General features: G+C 40.8%; 1 protein-coding gene across 7 annotated transcripts in view; it reads right to left on the bottom strand.

Annotated features, from left to right (window-relative positions):
• ZFX (zinc finger protein X-linked) overlaps nt 1-17,900 on the bottom strand; it is a 78,164-nt gene that overhangs the window by 30,051 nt on the left and 30,213 nt on the right. The window contains exon 1 of one of the 7 annotated variants that reach the window (XM_080651892.1): nt 9,120-9,526. The exons of 3 other annotated variants lie outside the window; for them this stretch is intronic. The gene's annotated coding sequence lies outside the window, so the exon portion shown is untranslated. Of the gene's footprint in view, nt 1-7,934; nt 8,057-9,119; nt 9,527-17,900 lie in introns of those variants that run through there. 3 more of the 7 variants (XM_080651896.1, XM_080651894.1, XM_080651895.1) reach the window with 3 other exon arrangements.

Here is a 17,900-nt window from a genome sequence, read left to right as displayed (position 1 = left end):
CCCAGTCAAGGCACATGCAAGAATCAACCAATAAATGCATAAATAAGTGAAACAACAAACTTATTTCTCTCTCTCTCAAATCAATTTAAAAAAAAAGACAAAAAGACTTACCACCACGAAAGAAACTTAAGTCAAATCAATTCACAGAAAAGACACCAGCAGTTTCACAGATGAATTCTAACTTTCAAGAACAGAGTATTAAGTAAAACTTATTTCAAAAAGAAAAAAATACTGCCAAACTCATCTTATGAAGTTAGCATAACCTTGTTTGTTATCAAAATAATACAAAGCCTACATGAAAAAGGAAAAGTACATAGCAATAATCCAGGAAATCCAAAGATAATTTAAAATAGAAAATCTACATCCTCCTTTCAAGATAGCAAACTGAAACTAATACAATATTGAATGTCAACTGTAATTTAAATTTTAATTTAAAGAAAGAAAATCTATGCAATCCATCAAACCAATAAATCCAGCAAACACATTAGAAAAATCAACTTCTGTTCACAATGAAAACTCTAAAATAAGCATAAGAGGATGTAATAACATCTACCCCATCCAAAAAAAAAAAAGCCCCACTACAATATCATGCTTAATGATAAAATATTAGAAGCACTCCATTCAAGTATCTAGACAAGAATGCCTGTTATCAATGCTTTTATTCAACACTGTGCTAGAGACAGTAGTCAATGCAATTAAAAAAAAAAAAAAAAAAAAAAGAGCCTTGGCCGGTGTGATTAAATGGTTAGAGCATCGGCGCGCACATCCAAGAGTTGTGGGTTCCATTCCCAGTCAAGGGCACATACCTGGGTTGCAGGTTCGATCCCCACCCAGGTCGGGATGCATGCCAGAGGCAACCAACCCATGTGTCTCTCTCACAATGTTTGTTTCTCTTTCTATTCTCTCTCTCTACACCTCTCCTTACCTTCCTTTCTCTCTAAAAATCAATGGAAAAAATATCCTCAGGTAAGGATTAACAAAAAAAAAAGAAAGAAACAGGAGACAAAATGAATGGAAAATAAAACCTCATTCACACACAACTACCTAGAAAATACAGAAGAATTATAAAGTGTTATTGCTCCCACATTTCATTGATTCTAAAGATACCACCAATTTTAAGTTGCATCCTTATTTTATATACAACTAAGAAAAAAACACTGCCAATTAAAGGAATGCCATACTTTATTATCTAGAATTTTCATTTTAGACTTAGAGAAAATTCTTTTAGACTTAGACATATTTTTGTATTTTGTGCATATAAAAAAAAATAGAAGCAAAAGAAATTGGTAGGGTACTCCTAAAACTTCACATTCAGCGTCCTATGAATTACTTTTCTACTCAAAACTATTCAAACTTTCCTGATACTATTGCCCTCTGCCAAGAGTGTTAGTGAAGCAGCATTTCTTAAAATGCTCCATTATTATCTTTGGGATTTTCTTTCCAGTCAAGACACCCACTTCGCCATCCCCTTTGGTTGTATTGTTTGGCATGAAATAACTACATAACAATGCACATACTCATTTAAGTGATGACAAAATGAAGAGTCTTGATCAAGTTTGTGCATGTGCAGGCAACAATAACTATATCATGACTGCTACCAGGACAACACTGATTACAGGACACCATCAATTCGAGATCTATTTTGATTTCAGAGATGTTAAAATGTAAGGGAGGAAACTGGATCTCAAAATCTATGAAATATGGTAATATGAGAGTTCAGCGGGGTTATATGTCAATACATATAAGTCCATAGTGTTCCCTTTACATCCGCTTAAATACTAAATAGAAATAACTAAAAAAAAACCCTATTCATAACAAAAATTACACAGTACCTAGAAAAAAATCTGATGAAAGTTGAGCAAGACTTTATGAAAAACAATAGAGCACAACCAGATTCAAATCCCAGCTCTACTACTTAGCATATATCTATCTGTATCTATATATTTATTCTATAAATTTGATGCAAATACAATAAAAATCCAACAGTTTTTCATAGAAATTGACAAATTGACCCAAAAATAAACAAAGGAAGGAAAATAGCTTTTACCTGAAGAAAAAGAACATATATTAAGATTTAATTATAAAGCAATCATTATTAAATCAGAGTGGCATAGTATATGTTTAGTCGACAAATGAAACCAGAAGAGAGAAACTAGAAACAGATACGTGTATTGTGAGAATATGATAAACCTCAGGAGTTGCATTATAAATCAGTGGGGAGAAAGGCTAAACTACTTGGCAAATCCATATTAAAAAGATAAAATTAGCCCTGGCCAGTGTGGCTCAGTTGGTTGGACCGTCATCCTGTACACCAAAAGGTGGCAGGTTTGATTCCCAGTCAGGGCACATACCCAGGTTGTGGGTTCAATATAAGGTCAGGGTGCATGTAGGAGGTAAATGATTGAGGTATCTCTCTCTCCCCCCCTCCCTCTAAAACCTATAAAAAATATAAATAAAAATTAAAAATAAATTAAAAATTTAAATTAGCCCTGGCCGGTGTGCTCAATGGTTAGAGGATTGGCCTGCACACCAAAGGGTCATGGGTTCGATTCCCAGTCAAGGGCATGTACCTGGGTTGCAGGTTCGTTCCCTGGCCCAGTTGGGGTACGTGTGGGAGGCAACCAATCTATGTGTCTCTCTCACATCAATGTTCTCTCTCTCGCTCTCTTTTCCTTTCCTTCCCTCCCTTTCTTCTACTACTCTCTCTAAAGATCAATGGGGAAAAAATATCCTCAGGTGAGGATTAACAAAAAAATAAAAATAATTTTTAAAAATTAGATCACACAATAGAGGAAAAAAGTTCCAGATGAATTAATGACCTAAATATAAAAAAGCATAGCACTATTATAACCTTGGAGGTTAAAGGGGGAGGGAGGGACATAAGCCATAAATGGGGGGAAAAAATACTACCTTCTCATCAAAAAGTCTTATACCAAAAAAAAAACCCCAAAATATTCCATAAACAAAGCTAAAAGATAAGCCACAGCCTAGGAAATGGTATTTTCAATGTGTATAATTACAAATTATTAGTATTCAGAATATAAAACTATCCATAAGCCAATGAGAAAAAGACAACAACCCAATTGAAAAATGGACCAAGAAGGATAGGCACAAGCAAGTCATAGAAAACTCAAATGGCAAATAAATATGTGTGTGTGTGGGGGGGGAGCTCAACCTCACTAGAAATTTAAGAAATGCAAAATGAAATCAGCTGTGAGATATTCTTAACACCCAACAGATTGGAAAACAGTATGTAGTGTAATCTTTTGGCATTGGTCTGGAGAAACAGAGGTTCATACACAGCTGGTGGGAGTGTCAAACCGAACATAATTTGACAATTCCCAGTAAACGTGACAAAGGCAGATTCCTGAATGTAGTAATTCTACTACTATAATCCCAAGAGAGAAGAACCCTGTACAGTATAAGGATGTTCACTGCAGCACTGTTTGGAATTATAGGAAATTGCAAACCAAATGGTCCCTCCATAATAAATCATCACAATATATTTATACATTGAAATACAAACAAAATGAATGAATTAGATCAGTAGTTTTCAAACTTCTTGGTCTCAAGACCCCTTTCACAACCTTAAAAATTGAGACCTCCAAAACGTTTTTGCTTATGTGTGTTCTATCTATATTTACATTAGAAATTAAATCTGAGGCACTTCAAAAATAATTTATAAATTGATAAAAAATAATAAACCCACTTTATGTCAACATAAGTAACACATTACTATTTTCAAAAAAATAAAAACAGTGAAAAGAATAGCATTATTTTACATTTTTGCAAGCCTCTTTAAAAAATCAAGCTTACTAGAAGCCAGCTAGATCCCCTTAACTGCTTGTGTTCAATTTAAGACATCATGTATCATATAGCCTTTGTACAGCACCCATGCAGTGTACAGAAGAATGCAGCTGGAAGAACCTTAAGAGATCCCTTGGGAACTTCTGGAACACACTTTGAGAATCACTAAACTAGATCCACATACAACATGGCTAAAACTCAAAAACACAATGCTAAGTGAAGAAAATGACAAACAGTATGATACTGTTTATGTAAAGTAAAAACACACAAAGCAATACATACTTGTTTTTGGTACATTCAAATTGGGACAGTGGTTAGTTCTGGCAAAGAAAAGACAGGAATGGAATGAGGGGCACTCTTTAACTGGATCTATGAGATTTTCTTTCTTTACACAAACAAAAAATGTTATGAAGCAAATATATAATTAAATATTAAGATCTGTTAAATCTAGGTGATACTTGCTTCTCTGAAATATTTGTAAATTGACACTTGTAATTCTGAAATATTTCATAATTTAAAGTGGACCTCCCTTTGAGTAAATATAGTTGTAAGATACCTGGATTCTATAAAACATTGTTTAGAAAAGTAATTTCACAGGAATAAGAATACACTGGCTATACTAACCCCAAATAGTTAAGCAGTGGGGATGGGGTGGGGATTACTCAACTTATGTGGTGTACCTTAGTATGTATACCCCTTGGTCAAAGGACACACTGATCAGGGGTCCTCAAACTTTTTAAACAGGGGGCCAGTTCACTGTCCCTCAGACCGTTGGAGGGCCGGACTATAGTTTAAAAAAAAAACTATGAACAAATTCCTATGCGCACTGCGGGCCCGGGACGAGTCGGCTGCTAAGCAGGACAGGCAGTGGCACCCAGCGGGCTGGATAAATGTCCTCGGCGGGCCGCATGTGGCCCACGGGCCGTAGTTTGAGGACACCTGGACTAGATGCTTGAATAGTTGAAAACTATTCAACTATATAAAACTCTCTGCACCCAACAATTAATTGTTTTTAGAGATAATGACCATGTGGCCAGGTACTGCTTGGGGACAAGAATAAAACTGTTTCTTCATTGAGAGTTTAGAAAAGATGACAAAAATATAAACAGTTAAAATATAATAAATTAGCCCTGACCAGTGTGGCTCAGTTGGTTGGAGCGTCATCCCTTGCACAGAAGGGTCTTGGGTTCGATTCCCAGTCAGGGCACATACCTAGGGTGCAAGTTCAATCCCCATTTGGGGTGAGTACGGGAGGCAACTGATTGATGTTTCTTTCTCACATCGATATTTCTTTCTCTCTACCCTTCTCCCTTCCTCGCTTTCTAAACTGTTTACTTTACATAAACAGTTTTTAAAAAAACATCTCCTCGGGTGAAGATTAAATGCTAATAAATTAAAGATGTCCACATTGCTGTATGAGACAGAAAAATGAGCCTGGGAAAATAATGATGCCATTAAGAGAAAGAAAACCAGAAGGAGGTATTGTTTTAGGCGCTCTGGGTTTAAAAAAAGATTATTTTTCCAATATATAGTATTGGACATCCATTTACTATGTGCCAGATAAATCTTATTTCAGCCGTGTTAAGACAGCTGGGCACCTGGGTGAAGATGGTCGGTAAGCAACTGAAAATGACACATGAGAAACTAAAAGAAAAGGTGGGCATGGTATGAAACACTGAAACCCGGGGAGATTGAGAAAAAAAGGACAGAAGATTGACCCTGACGGAAATTTCATGATATAAGACAGAGTTTCTGAAACACAGAATACTTTTAAGTGACACACCCAGTGACATGCTGAGGAACAGTTACCCAATTTAGGAATAAGTGGGATGAAAAGAAAAGTACTGGTGAAAGAAGAAAAGACAGGTGAGGTTTTCTGCACCATGAGAAACCTAGGGATGTTTATAAGGGGAGGGAAAGGCACCAGCGGAGTTAGAAGGCAATGATGCAATCGGCAGATTCAGATTCACTAACAGGTCCGTCCCAAAGGACGGGCGGGGTGCACAGGCAGAGCAGCTGGGCCTGAAGGAGGCCAATTCTTCCTGCAGGGAAAGAACAGGAGGGAGGAAAGCCTTAGAGACTAAAGAAGAGCATGATATGGAAGGAAGGAAGCGCAAATGCTCAGATTAGATGATCATCTATCCTGATTTAAGTAAAAGATTCGGTAATCTCTGCTAATGCTGAGGGGTTTCAAGGGCGGGTTGAGGAATTTAAGAGTAAAAAAATCTGGAATTGCTAGGACGTGCACACATAATAAATACAAGGTCTCATCATTGACAATACAAATACAGATGGGGTTAGAAAGTATTTACAAAAAGTAATGTGGAGAAAAATTGTCTTAATGTACTGTGAGCATGTTTTTTTAAAAAGGAAACTTGCACCTATCTGAAACATCTACATAACTTAAAAATTAACACTTGAGGTATCCAATATGGTAGGGTAATAAGGTTTTCCACCAGTCAGTTTTCCAGAACAAAGTCTACCCTTTCACGCAAAAAGCATTTTACACGTAACAGTTTGAGGTAGAAATCTTTCTAAACTATGCACTCATCTGTCTTCTTCATTATACAACTTGAGTTTAACAATCTTTAACTTGAACATCCACTCTTGCTGTAGTAAAACATCTACTGCTGCTGTACGCGCAACAATTTTCTGTCTTTCGCAGTTGGCAAGAAAGCAACTGGTTCTTCTAAGTGTACGATTACTCTTACCACTGCGACAACCCAGCCCCTTAGCAACTTGCTTCCAGTGGGCCTCCTACAATGCACTGTTTCTTAATCGTCTGTAAACCATAGCCCTTTATGACAACCATGAGAATCTCCAGTTCCCTCCCGTCCTCTCATGGAGCATCAATACTTTGACCTGCCACAGTCTTGGAATGGAGAAACGACAAGTTTCTAGTGAATATTTATGTTTTACATCATAAAATTCTAGGGCACACATTCCCCACAGATGCATCTATAATAGTCAAAGATTAATCACAACAGGAGAAGGCTTCGCTTAGCAAACAGCCTTGGTTACTCTCACAAGGGAGAACAGGGATTGCAAAGGGCCATCTGAAGGCTGCTGCCTTTTTAGTAACGGGCTCTTCTAACCTACTTCTCAACACGGACTTCTTTCAAAATTACCCCGGGAATGCTTACAAATTCATTCCTCATTTTAGAAAAGTAATCTACGGCACTAGTCCTGCATTTTTCACCTGGTAAATAAAAAGTTAGGAACCCCTTCCTATTTGTTTACTAGAGAAATTATAATAACTGAGCAAAAGGTTATTTGAAATGAGAAGTTAGGATAGAAAAAAGGAGCAGCTATCTAACAGATGGATCATTGAAAAGGTAGTAAAATTGGCTTAACTTCTGAATATTCTTCATAATCATTCCAGTAGTGAAAACACTGAGGAACTTACTACTTTCATTATTTCTCAACTTTGAAACTTTTCCTAGTCTAATGGAACCACGAAGCGAATATAAAGCCCAGAAACTTGAAGGCTCCCCCATTGGGTTTATAAGCCTTAACACCTGGCAAGCAAGCTCTTCCACCGCCAACCTTTTCTGGCCAGAATTCCCACCACTCCCATACCTACACTATCTACTCCAACCAAACTGTAAATACTTACTGTTTTCCGAAGAACATTCACCCTTGAAATGTCCTTTCCCCACCTCCGTCACTGCCTAATAAAGTCCTACCCATCATTCAGTAACCTCAAAATGTCAGGAACACTTCCCTGATGTTCCAAAAGGAAACCTTGCCTTCCCCCTGAAACCTCAGTAATTAATTGTACCTTTCTCTCGCAGCACTTGAGTGCACTTCACCTCGTCTCCTCTACCATTAAACAACGAACTTCTTGCAGCCACGCTGCATTACAAGAACCGTTTTAAATCGTTCTTAGCACCCTGCACAATGCATCGCTAACACTGGGCTCCGAGTTTCCTGGAGAGTTGTACAGTACACAATCAAAGGTGCTTTAAAGGATGGAATTACACCCTCGAATTTTTCAAATCAAAGACTCCTAAATACCATGATACGTACATGAACAAAAAATACCGCATCACATTATGTTGTCCTTCAGTAAGAAAATAAAACTTTCTGCCCTTTCCCTTACTCCTTAAAAAAAAGTAAATACTAACCGAACAGATCACGAATAGCTTAAATGCATCTTTTTCAAGAAAGTAATTTCAAAAAAAAAAGTTATTTCCAAATAAATGAGCTCAAAAGACTCCTTCAAATGCTATTCCTCCGTTTTCGTCCTGTGTAATTTTCACTTTTTCTCCTATTGGATAAGAGAGTGGTGAGAACTTCTTCTTAGCCAATTGGATTGCTACTGCTTTATTTAGACACTGGAGAAGGCAATGATTGTTGGAAACCCGCATCGAGGGCACCCTAACAGCCATGTATGACTTTGTTTGACTTACAATAAAATGTCTTGGGGTGTCACTTGCCGTAGTGAGCCCAGATATGTGGGCTGCCATCCGCCCCGATCGCCCTTGGGCGGCTAAGAAAGCGAAGAAAAGACGCGGGGCTGTGGACGCTGAGGGAGGAGACGTCCCAAGCGTCAGAGCGGCGGTGATGGCCGCCTGCGCAGCTCAGTTGAAATGCAGCGGAAGCAACAGCCCCTCAAGGGGCTGCGCGAGGCAGGGCAGGAAGGTGGCGCTGCCGCCGAGCGCCAGGAGCCCATCATGGCGGCGAGGGCAATGGCCGCGGTGGGGAGCGAGCACACGCAGCCGCGCCTGGCCTCCAGGGCCCGTCACCGGAGCCGCCGCAGCCGCAGCCCGCCCTCTGCCCCCCCACCCCCTCCCGAGCTGTAGCGGAATTTTCTCTTCCGACACCGCCTTCAAGATGGCGGCTCCCCCTCCCGGCAACCCCTTCAATCGTCCCCTGCAGCAGGCGCCGAGCCGCCGCCATCTTGTCCCCCGTCCCTCCCCCCCTCGCCGATATTTACATAGCGAAAATCGGCCCGGTCGGCCTGCGGCCTTCACCTCACGCCTGCAGCCTTCGCCTCCTGGCCAGGCCTCACCCTCGCGCGATGCCCCACGCCGGCCGCGGCGTCGACCCGCGGCCCCTCAATCGACTCCCAGGCCACCGGGCGACCCTCCCCCAACCCGCGCCCGTTCACTGAGCGTGCCTCCGCCGCAGCTCGGGGCAGCCGGGCTCCTCCCTGGGCCTAACTGCGGCCTCCTCGGGGCCTGGTCGGCGCCGCGCGCCACGCCGCCCGGCCTAGCGCGGAAGGGCGCCTTGAGGGCCGCCGACCAGGCCGGGACCAGGCCGCTGCACGCGCGCTAGGCCCCGCGGCCGCGGCGGCGCCCGGAACTCACCGGACGGGCGTGCGGGCGGGCGGCGACGGTGGCGGGTACTGCAGGCCGGCCTTTCTCTGGAGCACTGGGCCGGGCTCCGGCTGGTGGGGCGGGCGGAGGGAGGGAGGAGGGGCCGAGCTCGGAGCTGACAAAAAGCGGCCCAGCTCCCCGGCACGGGCCCGCCGTCAGCACGTCACGTCACCGCCCGGGAGAGAGACCCAGGAAAATGCGGAAGGGTAGAGAGGCCCCCTCCTCCGCCCGGTGGGTCCCCCTGGAGCCCCGGGTCGGCGAAGCATACGCCTCGCGGCCGGGAAGCCTAGTGGCCTCGCTGCGACGGGGTCTCCGTGACAGCGCCCCCCTTCTTTCCACCTCCTCCGCGCTCCCGCCCGCCACCGCTACACACGCGCCGCTGCCGCCGCCTCGGCTGTAAAGCCCGCGTGGGGCCCGACCCGGCCCGGCCGCCCCCCACCATCTCCTGTGGGCCGCGGCCGCCCCCCGGGCCCTCCCCGGAGACATACTGCCTGTCCTCACCCGTCCTGGCCGAGGCGCCTGCTCGAGTTGTTTGCAGGCCCTCAGACCCCCGCCCGCAGTAAATGTGTTTTCATCCCCGTGGCTGGAGAAGATAAATTTAGCAACCCCCGCCGTCCCCTGCTTTCGCTTTAAAAAAAAAAAAAAAAAAAAAAATCTTCGAAATAAAATGAAAATAGGCTTGCCAGTCTTAAGTGGGTATGTGGGAAAGAGGAGGGGTAGAAAGGTGATCCTAAAGCAACTACGAAACCATTTAATTTAATTTTTTAAAAATAAGCATTCAGCCAGAAAGCCTAACTGATTTTTTTCGTTTGCGGGAGTGGGGAAGAAAAATAAGGAAGAGGGTTGGTTACATTTGAAACGGGTTTCGCACATTGCAATGAACAGAGATTTTCAATGTATATTTTCTATATATATATCGGTGTTTCAGAGTTTGGGAGCCTATGAAATGGAAGTCTTGTGTAATTGTTTCATAAGATCAATTTTTCACATTCTCCAATAAATACGGAAAGGGAGCAGAATTGGGTATGGGTGTTTTTTTACAAACTTCCTTAAACAGCCTCTTAAAGTTTAAAAAGAAAACGGACTGGAGAGAAGGGGTAATATGTATTTGATTAAACAAAGCATTTATCAACCCCAAAAATGCGTATTTTGCATTTTCATTCGTTTAAATGTTTAAGCTCTTTCCATACTAAACTTGGGACCCAAATTATGTTTAAAAGTTACACTTAAATGGTAAACAGTGTGGTTTTTAATCAGGATATCTGCCGTGCTTTATTTCTTCACTAAATATTAGATAAAAACATTTTAAGCACTACAGAACACAAAAGTTTTAACATAAATAGTTGTGAAATCTCATTTTAAATATAGAAGCCATATATTTTTAATTTCCTGTCATAACTTTTTAAAACTCCCAGAATGCAAATCGTCCTTTCCCTCAGACATCTTACAAACCAAAGGTGCAATAAGAAGAAATCTCTGAGAACGTGCTGGATGGTAATTTTCCTTTCAAGACTTCAGCTTTGATTTTTTTCAAGCGATTAAGTTTATTTTAAAAATGATAAATGACAACATGTCTTCATCATTTGTAGAAAACCCCATCGGGGCTATGATATAGACTCTATTCACAGAAAGGTAAATATAAGTGAGAAAAGAGAAATATCTTGAATACTCATACTAATATAATTTCAAAAAAATTGATTACCAGCATTGAGGTACTTTCCTTCCAAATGCCTCTGTTTAATGCTATGGTATGTCAAGAATGGGGTCTCATCCATGCAACTGTAAGCAGCATGGACACAAAAACCTAATGTCAGCCTTCCTGTTAGTTCTTCCATAGTTACCATCAAATACTTCTAAGCCCACCAGTATAAAGCACTTAAGAGTGTCAAGGAGCACAAATGAAAAAAAAGGTTTCCTCAACTTAAAAGACCAGAAGTAGTTTAAGTATTGATATTTTATAATAAAAGAGCCCTTTGCAATTACTTTTCACGAATAAAGGCTTCGATGGGAAACAAGGAAAGCCTATTTCTATTAATTACATTAAATAAACTTTTATTGAAGTCCAACAAAAATTAGCCAATAGATGATTATGCAGGTGAAATCAACTATACTTTTATTTTTCAAAAAAGGGAAAGTAACTTCTACTTCAAATCCATTTATGGAAGGCTGTAAAGAACAGTGTATGATAAAAAGCATTTTACTAGAAATATCCTTAATATAAAATACTTATGATAAAGTGAAGGCACAAAGGAAGTGTGAACAGCAGAGATCAGAAATCATTCCATGTTGCCCTGGCTGTATAGCCCAGTTGTCCCAATATGTCAAGGTTGCAGGTTCAATCCCCAGTCAGGTTACATGCAAGCATCAACCAATGAATGAATAAATAAGTAGAACAACAAATTGATCTCTTTCTCTCCCAAATCAGCAAAAAAAAATTAGAAATCATTCGATGTTATAATAAAATCAAAACATAGTTTATGAGAATATTCACAATAGGACCTTGAGGACACCTAAGATCACTGAACGCATTTGGTAATTAATCACTGGGTGATTAACCTGACTGACACCTTGCACTTAAAGGACCTACTACAGCCTACTAGCATTGATACTTTTGCTCATTGTTTTAGTATTAAGGACCTATAGAATTCTGGGCACGGAATAAAAAGATGTGGTACTTGGAGAAGTCTGAATAAGGAGGTTACCTATGGCAGAATAAAAACATTCTTAAGTCCTTCCATTTTCTCAAATAAAATTTGACTTAGGGAGATTGAGAGCAGAACATTTCAAAGGTATATGCTGTGAATACAAAATGGATGATTACAAAGCAGTCAAGGGATTTTGGTTATGTGCTAAAATTTATTTGTTCCTTCAGAGCTGTTAATGTAGATCAGATAGTTAAAAGCATCTACTCAAGGTTTTGACAATGTTTTAATAACTTAACTAAAAATTCCTGACATGTTTACAGGTCCTTGAGCCAGAAATAATACAAGGCCTTTCAATCTTTTTTCCAGAGAAAGATTAGTCAGAAAAGAAGCTCTTAAAAAAAGAAGGAAAAATACTGTTGATTTTCACTTCACATCACTAACTGCTGGAAATCCAAATAGAAAACAAGAAGTTATTGGTTTATGAGAAAATATAGACCTTGAATAATGTTGTGGTAATTATTTTATGTCCCAAAGGTTAAAAAATACTTACTTCCCCCTAGGAAGGCTCTAGTGTTATTGAACTAAGCACATCCTATAACAATTAACCATCTATCTGATACTTGATACTCAAGTCAACTTATATGTACTTATCTTAACATGAGCAAGTTGCATCACGTTGGAATTCAGCAGGCTATAATTAATGCCAAGTAAGAATTTTTAATTTGAGTTTTTAAGCCACACACCCTCCCCAAGGGAAATAATTTTAAAATGAACAATGACTGACAATTAGGTGATTTTCAAACAGTATTTTATACACGAGTCATTAGTTGAATAAGACATTGTTTAATTCCTGAATATAAGTGAGAAAATAATGAGCATGCTGGGTGTCCAGATTGCTGCCTCTATGTACAATTTTCGACTAGACTAGAGGAACCACAGTTCTGAGAGACATGACTGATTCCTGGGCTGGAGTGGAAAAGTACAAGATGAACCAGGAATATCTCCTCATAACGGAAAGCTTACTAGGTGTCAAAAGGTGTCAGGAACCAGTTTAAAGAGGTGCCGGTTTGCTAAAGATTTAAAAATTTGAATGTCAAAAGAATAATTGCTATGAATTGAAATGCATCAAGTAGGTGGATGAGTTTGTAATGGCATTTTTAAAAATGATCAACTAGCCCTGGCTGGTGTTGCTCAGTTAGCTGGACATCCTCCTGTGCACTTAAAGGGTGCTGCTTTGACTCCCCATTAGGGCACATGCCCAGGTTGCAGGCTCAGTCTCCATTAGGGGGTGTGCAGGAGGTAGCTGACTGATGTTTCGCTCTCATATCAATGTTTCTCTCTCCCTCGCCCTTCTTTTCTCTCTAAAAAAAAAAAACGATAAAAATATTTTTTAGAATGATCAACTAGTGGTGATGGTTCACAGCTTTCTGAATATACTAGAAACTAGTGACTTTTATGGCACGTGAATTATATCTTGTGTGTTTTTTTAATGATCACCTTTGGAGAATGCCACAGAACTCATTATTTTGAAAACTAGTAAAGGGAAAGATCGGGCACTTATACTGTATGAACTGTTCCTCAGGTTAAACACATAGTTGATGAAGGGCATTTTCTTTTCATAGAAGTATTTCAACGAATACATGAAGACTTGCTAGAGTTAGATTATCACCATTTTGCAACCCCTAATGAATCAATGGACCTAGGCAATAATCATCAGTGGCTGCTAAGCAGAGCGACAACGAGACATATGCCTCAAGATGGAAGTACACAACACCACTGATACCCTTGTAATTAGCTAGTTATTAATAATAGGAAAGGAGCAAAGGGGAAAGGCCAGGCATTAGAAGCATGTCATTTGGGCAGCTTTAGCAGGAAGCTGCAACTTTGCACTCCCCAGGGAACCACAAGCCAATTCCCTGCAAAACATTGGGGGAAGGGATCTCACAAAAGGAAAATAGATGCATACCCCAGTAAAGTTGGGTGACATAGAGGAGGTACTTGCCTGTCAATCACACCTGGGGACAGAGATGGTTGGCCAGAATGGGCTTGATGACTGCAAACATGCGAAAATTTGGGAATACATAATACCCTAAACAAAGGAGCTCTCTCTCTTGTTGCTCTCTTGTCATGCTTGACTCTCGGCTTGCGGGGGCTCTTTTTTTGCTGCTGTTTCCTTGCATTCACCCATACGACCCATGGCCATGCGGACCCCACACGCAACGGACTGATGGACTGCAGCGGGAAACACAAGCTAAGCTAGCCTGATGCTGGCCTGGCCCCGGCTCCAACATGGAAAGGAAACTCTGGACACTGGCTCTGATTTTAGCTCTGCTGAAGCCCCTGCTACACGTCTATGACTGGATTAAGGAAAATGGGACTCTGGAAACCGAGGGATGTAATTACACAGAAATAAAGCTTTCTGCTATAGCTCATCCTCCCCTGTGAGCCTCAGAAAACTCCTTTTCTCTGGATAGCACAAGAATTCCAACCCATGCCAAAACCGGTTTGGCTCAGTGGATAGAGCGTCAGCCTGCGGACTGAAAGGTCCCAGGTTCGATTCCGGTCAAGGGCATGTACCTTGGTTGCGGGCACATCCCCAGTAGGGGGTGTGCAGGAGGCAGCTGATCGATGTTTCTCTCTCATCGATGTTTCTGACTATCTATCCCTCTTCCTTCCTCTCTGTAAAAAATCAATAAAATATATTTAAAAAAAAAAAAAGAATTCCAACCCCACTAGCCACCAGGGAAGAGGAGGCCCTCTCCTATCCATTGGCACCACTAGCCAAAAAAGTCAAACCTGAACTTGATCAAGCCTCTAGCTCTAACTGCCAATTTACAGGAAATACAGGGGACATGGAACCATATCAATGAAACCACAGGGATGCAATCGACTAAATCAAGATGGTGGGAAACTCTGGGACCTGCTTTCTTCAACAAATAAATTGAGAGAAAAAAAATTGGAGGGGAAACCAATAGATAAGAAAAGACTTAAAAGACATATCAATCAATTGCTGTATATGAAACCTATTTCAATCTTGATTCAAGCAAGTGTAAAAAAAATATGAGACAATTGAAGAAATGTGAACACTGAGTGGATTGTTGTCAACAATGACAAGATACATGTTGATATAAACAAATTATTGTTAATTTGGTTTAGGTGTAATGATAGTGTGATTATATCTTTAAAAGAGTACTTCTGTTTTTTTGTTTTGTTTCAAATATATTTTATTGATATTTTACAGAGAGGAAGGGAGAGGGATAGAGAGCCGGAAACATTGATGAGAGAGAAACATCCACCAGCTGCCTCCTGCACACCTCCCACCGGGGATGTGCCCGCAACCAAGGCACATGCCCTCGACCGGAATCAAACCCGGGACCCTTCAGTCCGCAGGCCGACTCTCTATCCACTGAGCCAAACCGGTTTCAGCAAGAGTACTTCTGTTTTAGAGATACATTATCAAACTATTTACAGATAAAAAAAAAAGCTTGCCCTAACCGGTTTGGTTCAGTGGAAAGAGCGTTGGCCTGCGGACTGAAAGGTCCCAGGTTCGATTCCGGTCAAGGGCATGTACCTTTGTTGTGGGCACATCCCCAATAGGAGGTGTGCAGGAGGCAGCTGATCGATGTTTCTCTCTCATCGATGTTTCTAACTCTCTCTTCCTCTCTGTAAAAAATCAATAAAGTATTTTTTTTTTTTTAAGAAAAGCTATCAGAGATAGCCTTGAAAATAATATGGGTGAGGACAGAACAGGGGTTGAGGGTGCAGTGGGTGGGGGATATAATTAAAATAAGACTGGCCATGAGCACACAATTGTTGAAGCTGGATGATGGACACATGAGGGTTTGATGTATTATCCTCTTTGTGTGTATTTTAATTTTTCTTTTTTTTTACATTTTATTGAATTTAATGGGGTGACGTTGGTTAATAAAATTATATAGGTTTAGGTGTACAATTCTATAGTACATAATCTATATATTATATTGTGTGTTGACCACCCTAAGTCAAGTCTCCTTCCATCACCATTTATCCCCCCATACCCTCTCCTAATTCCTCACACACACACACACACCCCACTTTCCTTCTGGTTGTATATTTGAAATTTTCCACCGCAAGTCTAAAAAACAAACAACAATACAAAGACAAAAATACTTCAAATATCAAAGAATCTTTGGAGTGGGGCAAGCATTACAGATATTAGTTGCTTCCTCTCTCTTTTCTATGGACCTTATAACCACTTACTTTCTAAATCAATAAAACTAGACCACTTATGATTAAGAAAACTGCAGTGGTTTTCAAACTTGCAAGGGCACACCTTACTAAAGATGCAGACTCTTGGGCCTCAATTCCCAGAAATTCTGATTTTTTAGTAGATCTGTGATAAAGCTCAGGAATCTGCAATTTAACCAGCATTTCAGGTGAATACACAGACAGGTGGGCACACACCAATGATACTATAAGAAATATTAGTACATCCTGGTAAACGCCTCTTTGCTCATATCTATAAGTTTCGCTTGCAGTATAAAGAAGTAAAATTGCTGGATATGGCACATTTTCAATATTACTCTCCAAAACGACTATACTAATATACATTCCCTCCAGCAGAAGAGAATTCCCAACTCCCCATTCCGTGGCCAATACTTGATGTGCTCATACTTTTTACTTTTTGCCAAGAACATAAGTATCTTACAGAATGACCTTTCAGTTAGCAACATTTGTTAAAGCAGCTCTTGAAAATTCTCCCACATTTTGAACAAAGACTCCTTTTTAACGACGTTTCATTATTGTAATTATTTTCATTATTCTAATTCAAATGACTTTTCACCCCAAAATGATTAAATAAATATGCTCAAAGGAGTGACAATTAAACATTACATTTTAAGGCAAAAATGTTCTCACCAGTAATCGGACATAATTCCTCGTCAGAGAATCTCATATGGAATAAATTTGAATTGTGCTCTGTGTTTACACGAACCACAAATGATTTTTACTTGTTTTTGCATTCAGGCATCAAGCAAATAGAAACAACCCAAATTGAGAGCAAAACAGGAAGAAGCAGCTGGCAAAAATGTGGAAAGTTTCGTAATTCTCAAAAAGGTGAGGCAAGTCAAGGACACAGTAGTAATCTGACTGAGTAAAATTAAGGTTTCTATAAAGTGTGAATTGCGCATATGACTTCTAAGTGACCCAGCAATGGAACCCCCACTTTATGGTCATTATATTCAGGGAAAATTCACATGAAAATCAAGTGTCAGAGCACTACATGATCTGGTCTGGTCAGTTTGGGAAGGTTTTTGTGGGTTTTTTTAAAGTATATTTTATTGATTTTTTTTACAGAGAGGAAAGGAGAGGGATAGAGAGTCAGAAACATCGATGAGAGAGAAACATCGATTCAGCTGCCTCCTGTACACTCCCTACTGGGTATGTGCCCGCAACCAAGGTACATGCCCCTGACCTGAATCAAACCTGGGACCCTTGAGTCCGCAGGCCGAAACTCCACCCATTGAGCCAAACCGGTTAGGGCTGGGAAGGTTTTTACTGGAAAAAAAAAAAAAAAAGACTTTGTGAGAAGACCCAAAAAAATGGATATTATGAATCAAAAGTTCAAACTGAACCTGTGCTCTGGAGCAGAGCTTCTCAAACTTTAATGGGCACACAGGGCCCCTGGGGATGTTGTGAAAATGCTGCTGATGCAGGACGGGGCCTGAGAGCCTGCATTTCCCACGAGCTCCAGGGCACTGCCGAGGGAGCAGGGCTTTCTGGGATCCTGCAGAGCTGTTGCTCCTCACTCTGACATCCCATGAAGTCTGTTACTGAGAAATCCTTTAGCGCAAATACCTGCTGCGAGAAAGACAGTGGGACAAGGACAAGGCAGAAACCCATTTGGGGCTGGGCTTGTGGCAGCCAGTGGCTTAGAGTCCTCCCGTGGACATGGTATGGCCCAGGAGGGTTGAGAGAACTAGGAGTCAACAGCTCTTGGCATTGATACTGCATCACCCACGTCCATGCCCCTAGGAACTCGGTGTTCAGATGTGGAGAAGAATGATGAGAGCGTTGACACGGGGACAATGTTCAACAAATTACAGGTGCGTGACGTTCCTGGCCAAGAAATACATGATGAAAGATGTTT

This window comes from Plecotus auritus (assembly GCF_963455305.1).
Source record: "Plecotus auritus genome assembly, chromosome: X".
Lineage (NCBI taxonomy): Eukaryota > Metazoa > Chordata > Mammalia > Chiroptera > Vespertilionidae > Plecotus > Plecotus auritus.
This window is presented reverse-complemented; position numbering and strand designations above follow the sequence as displayed.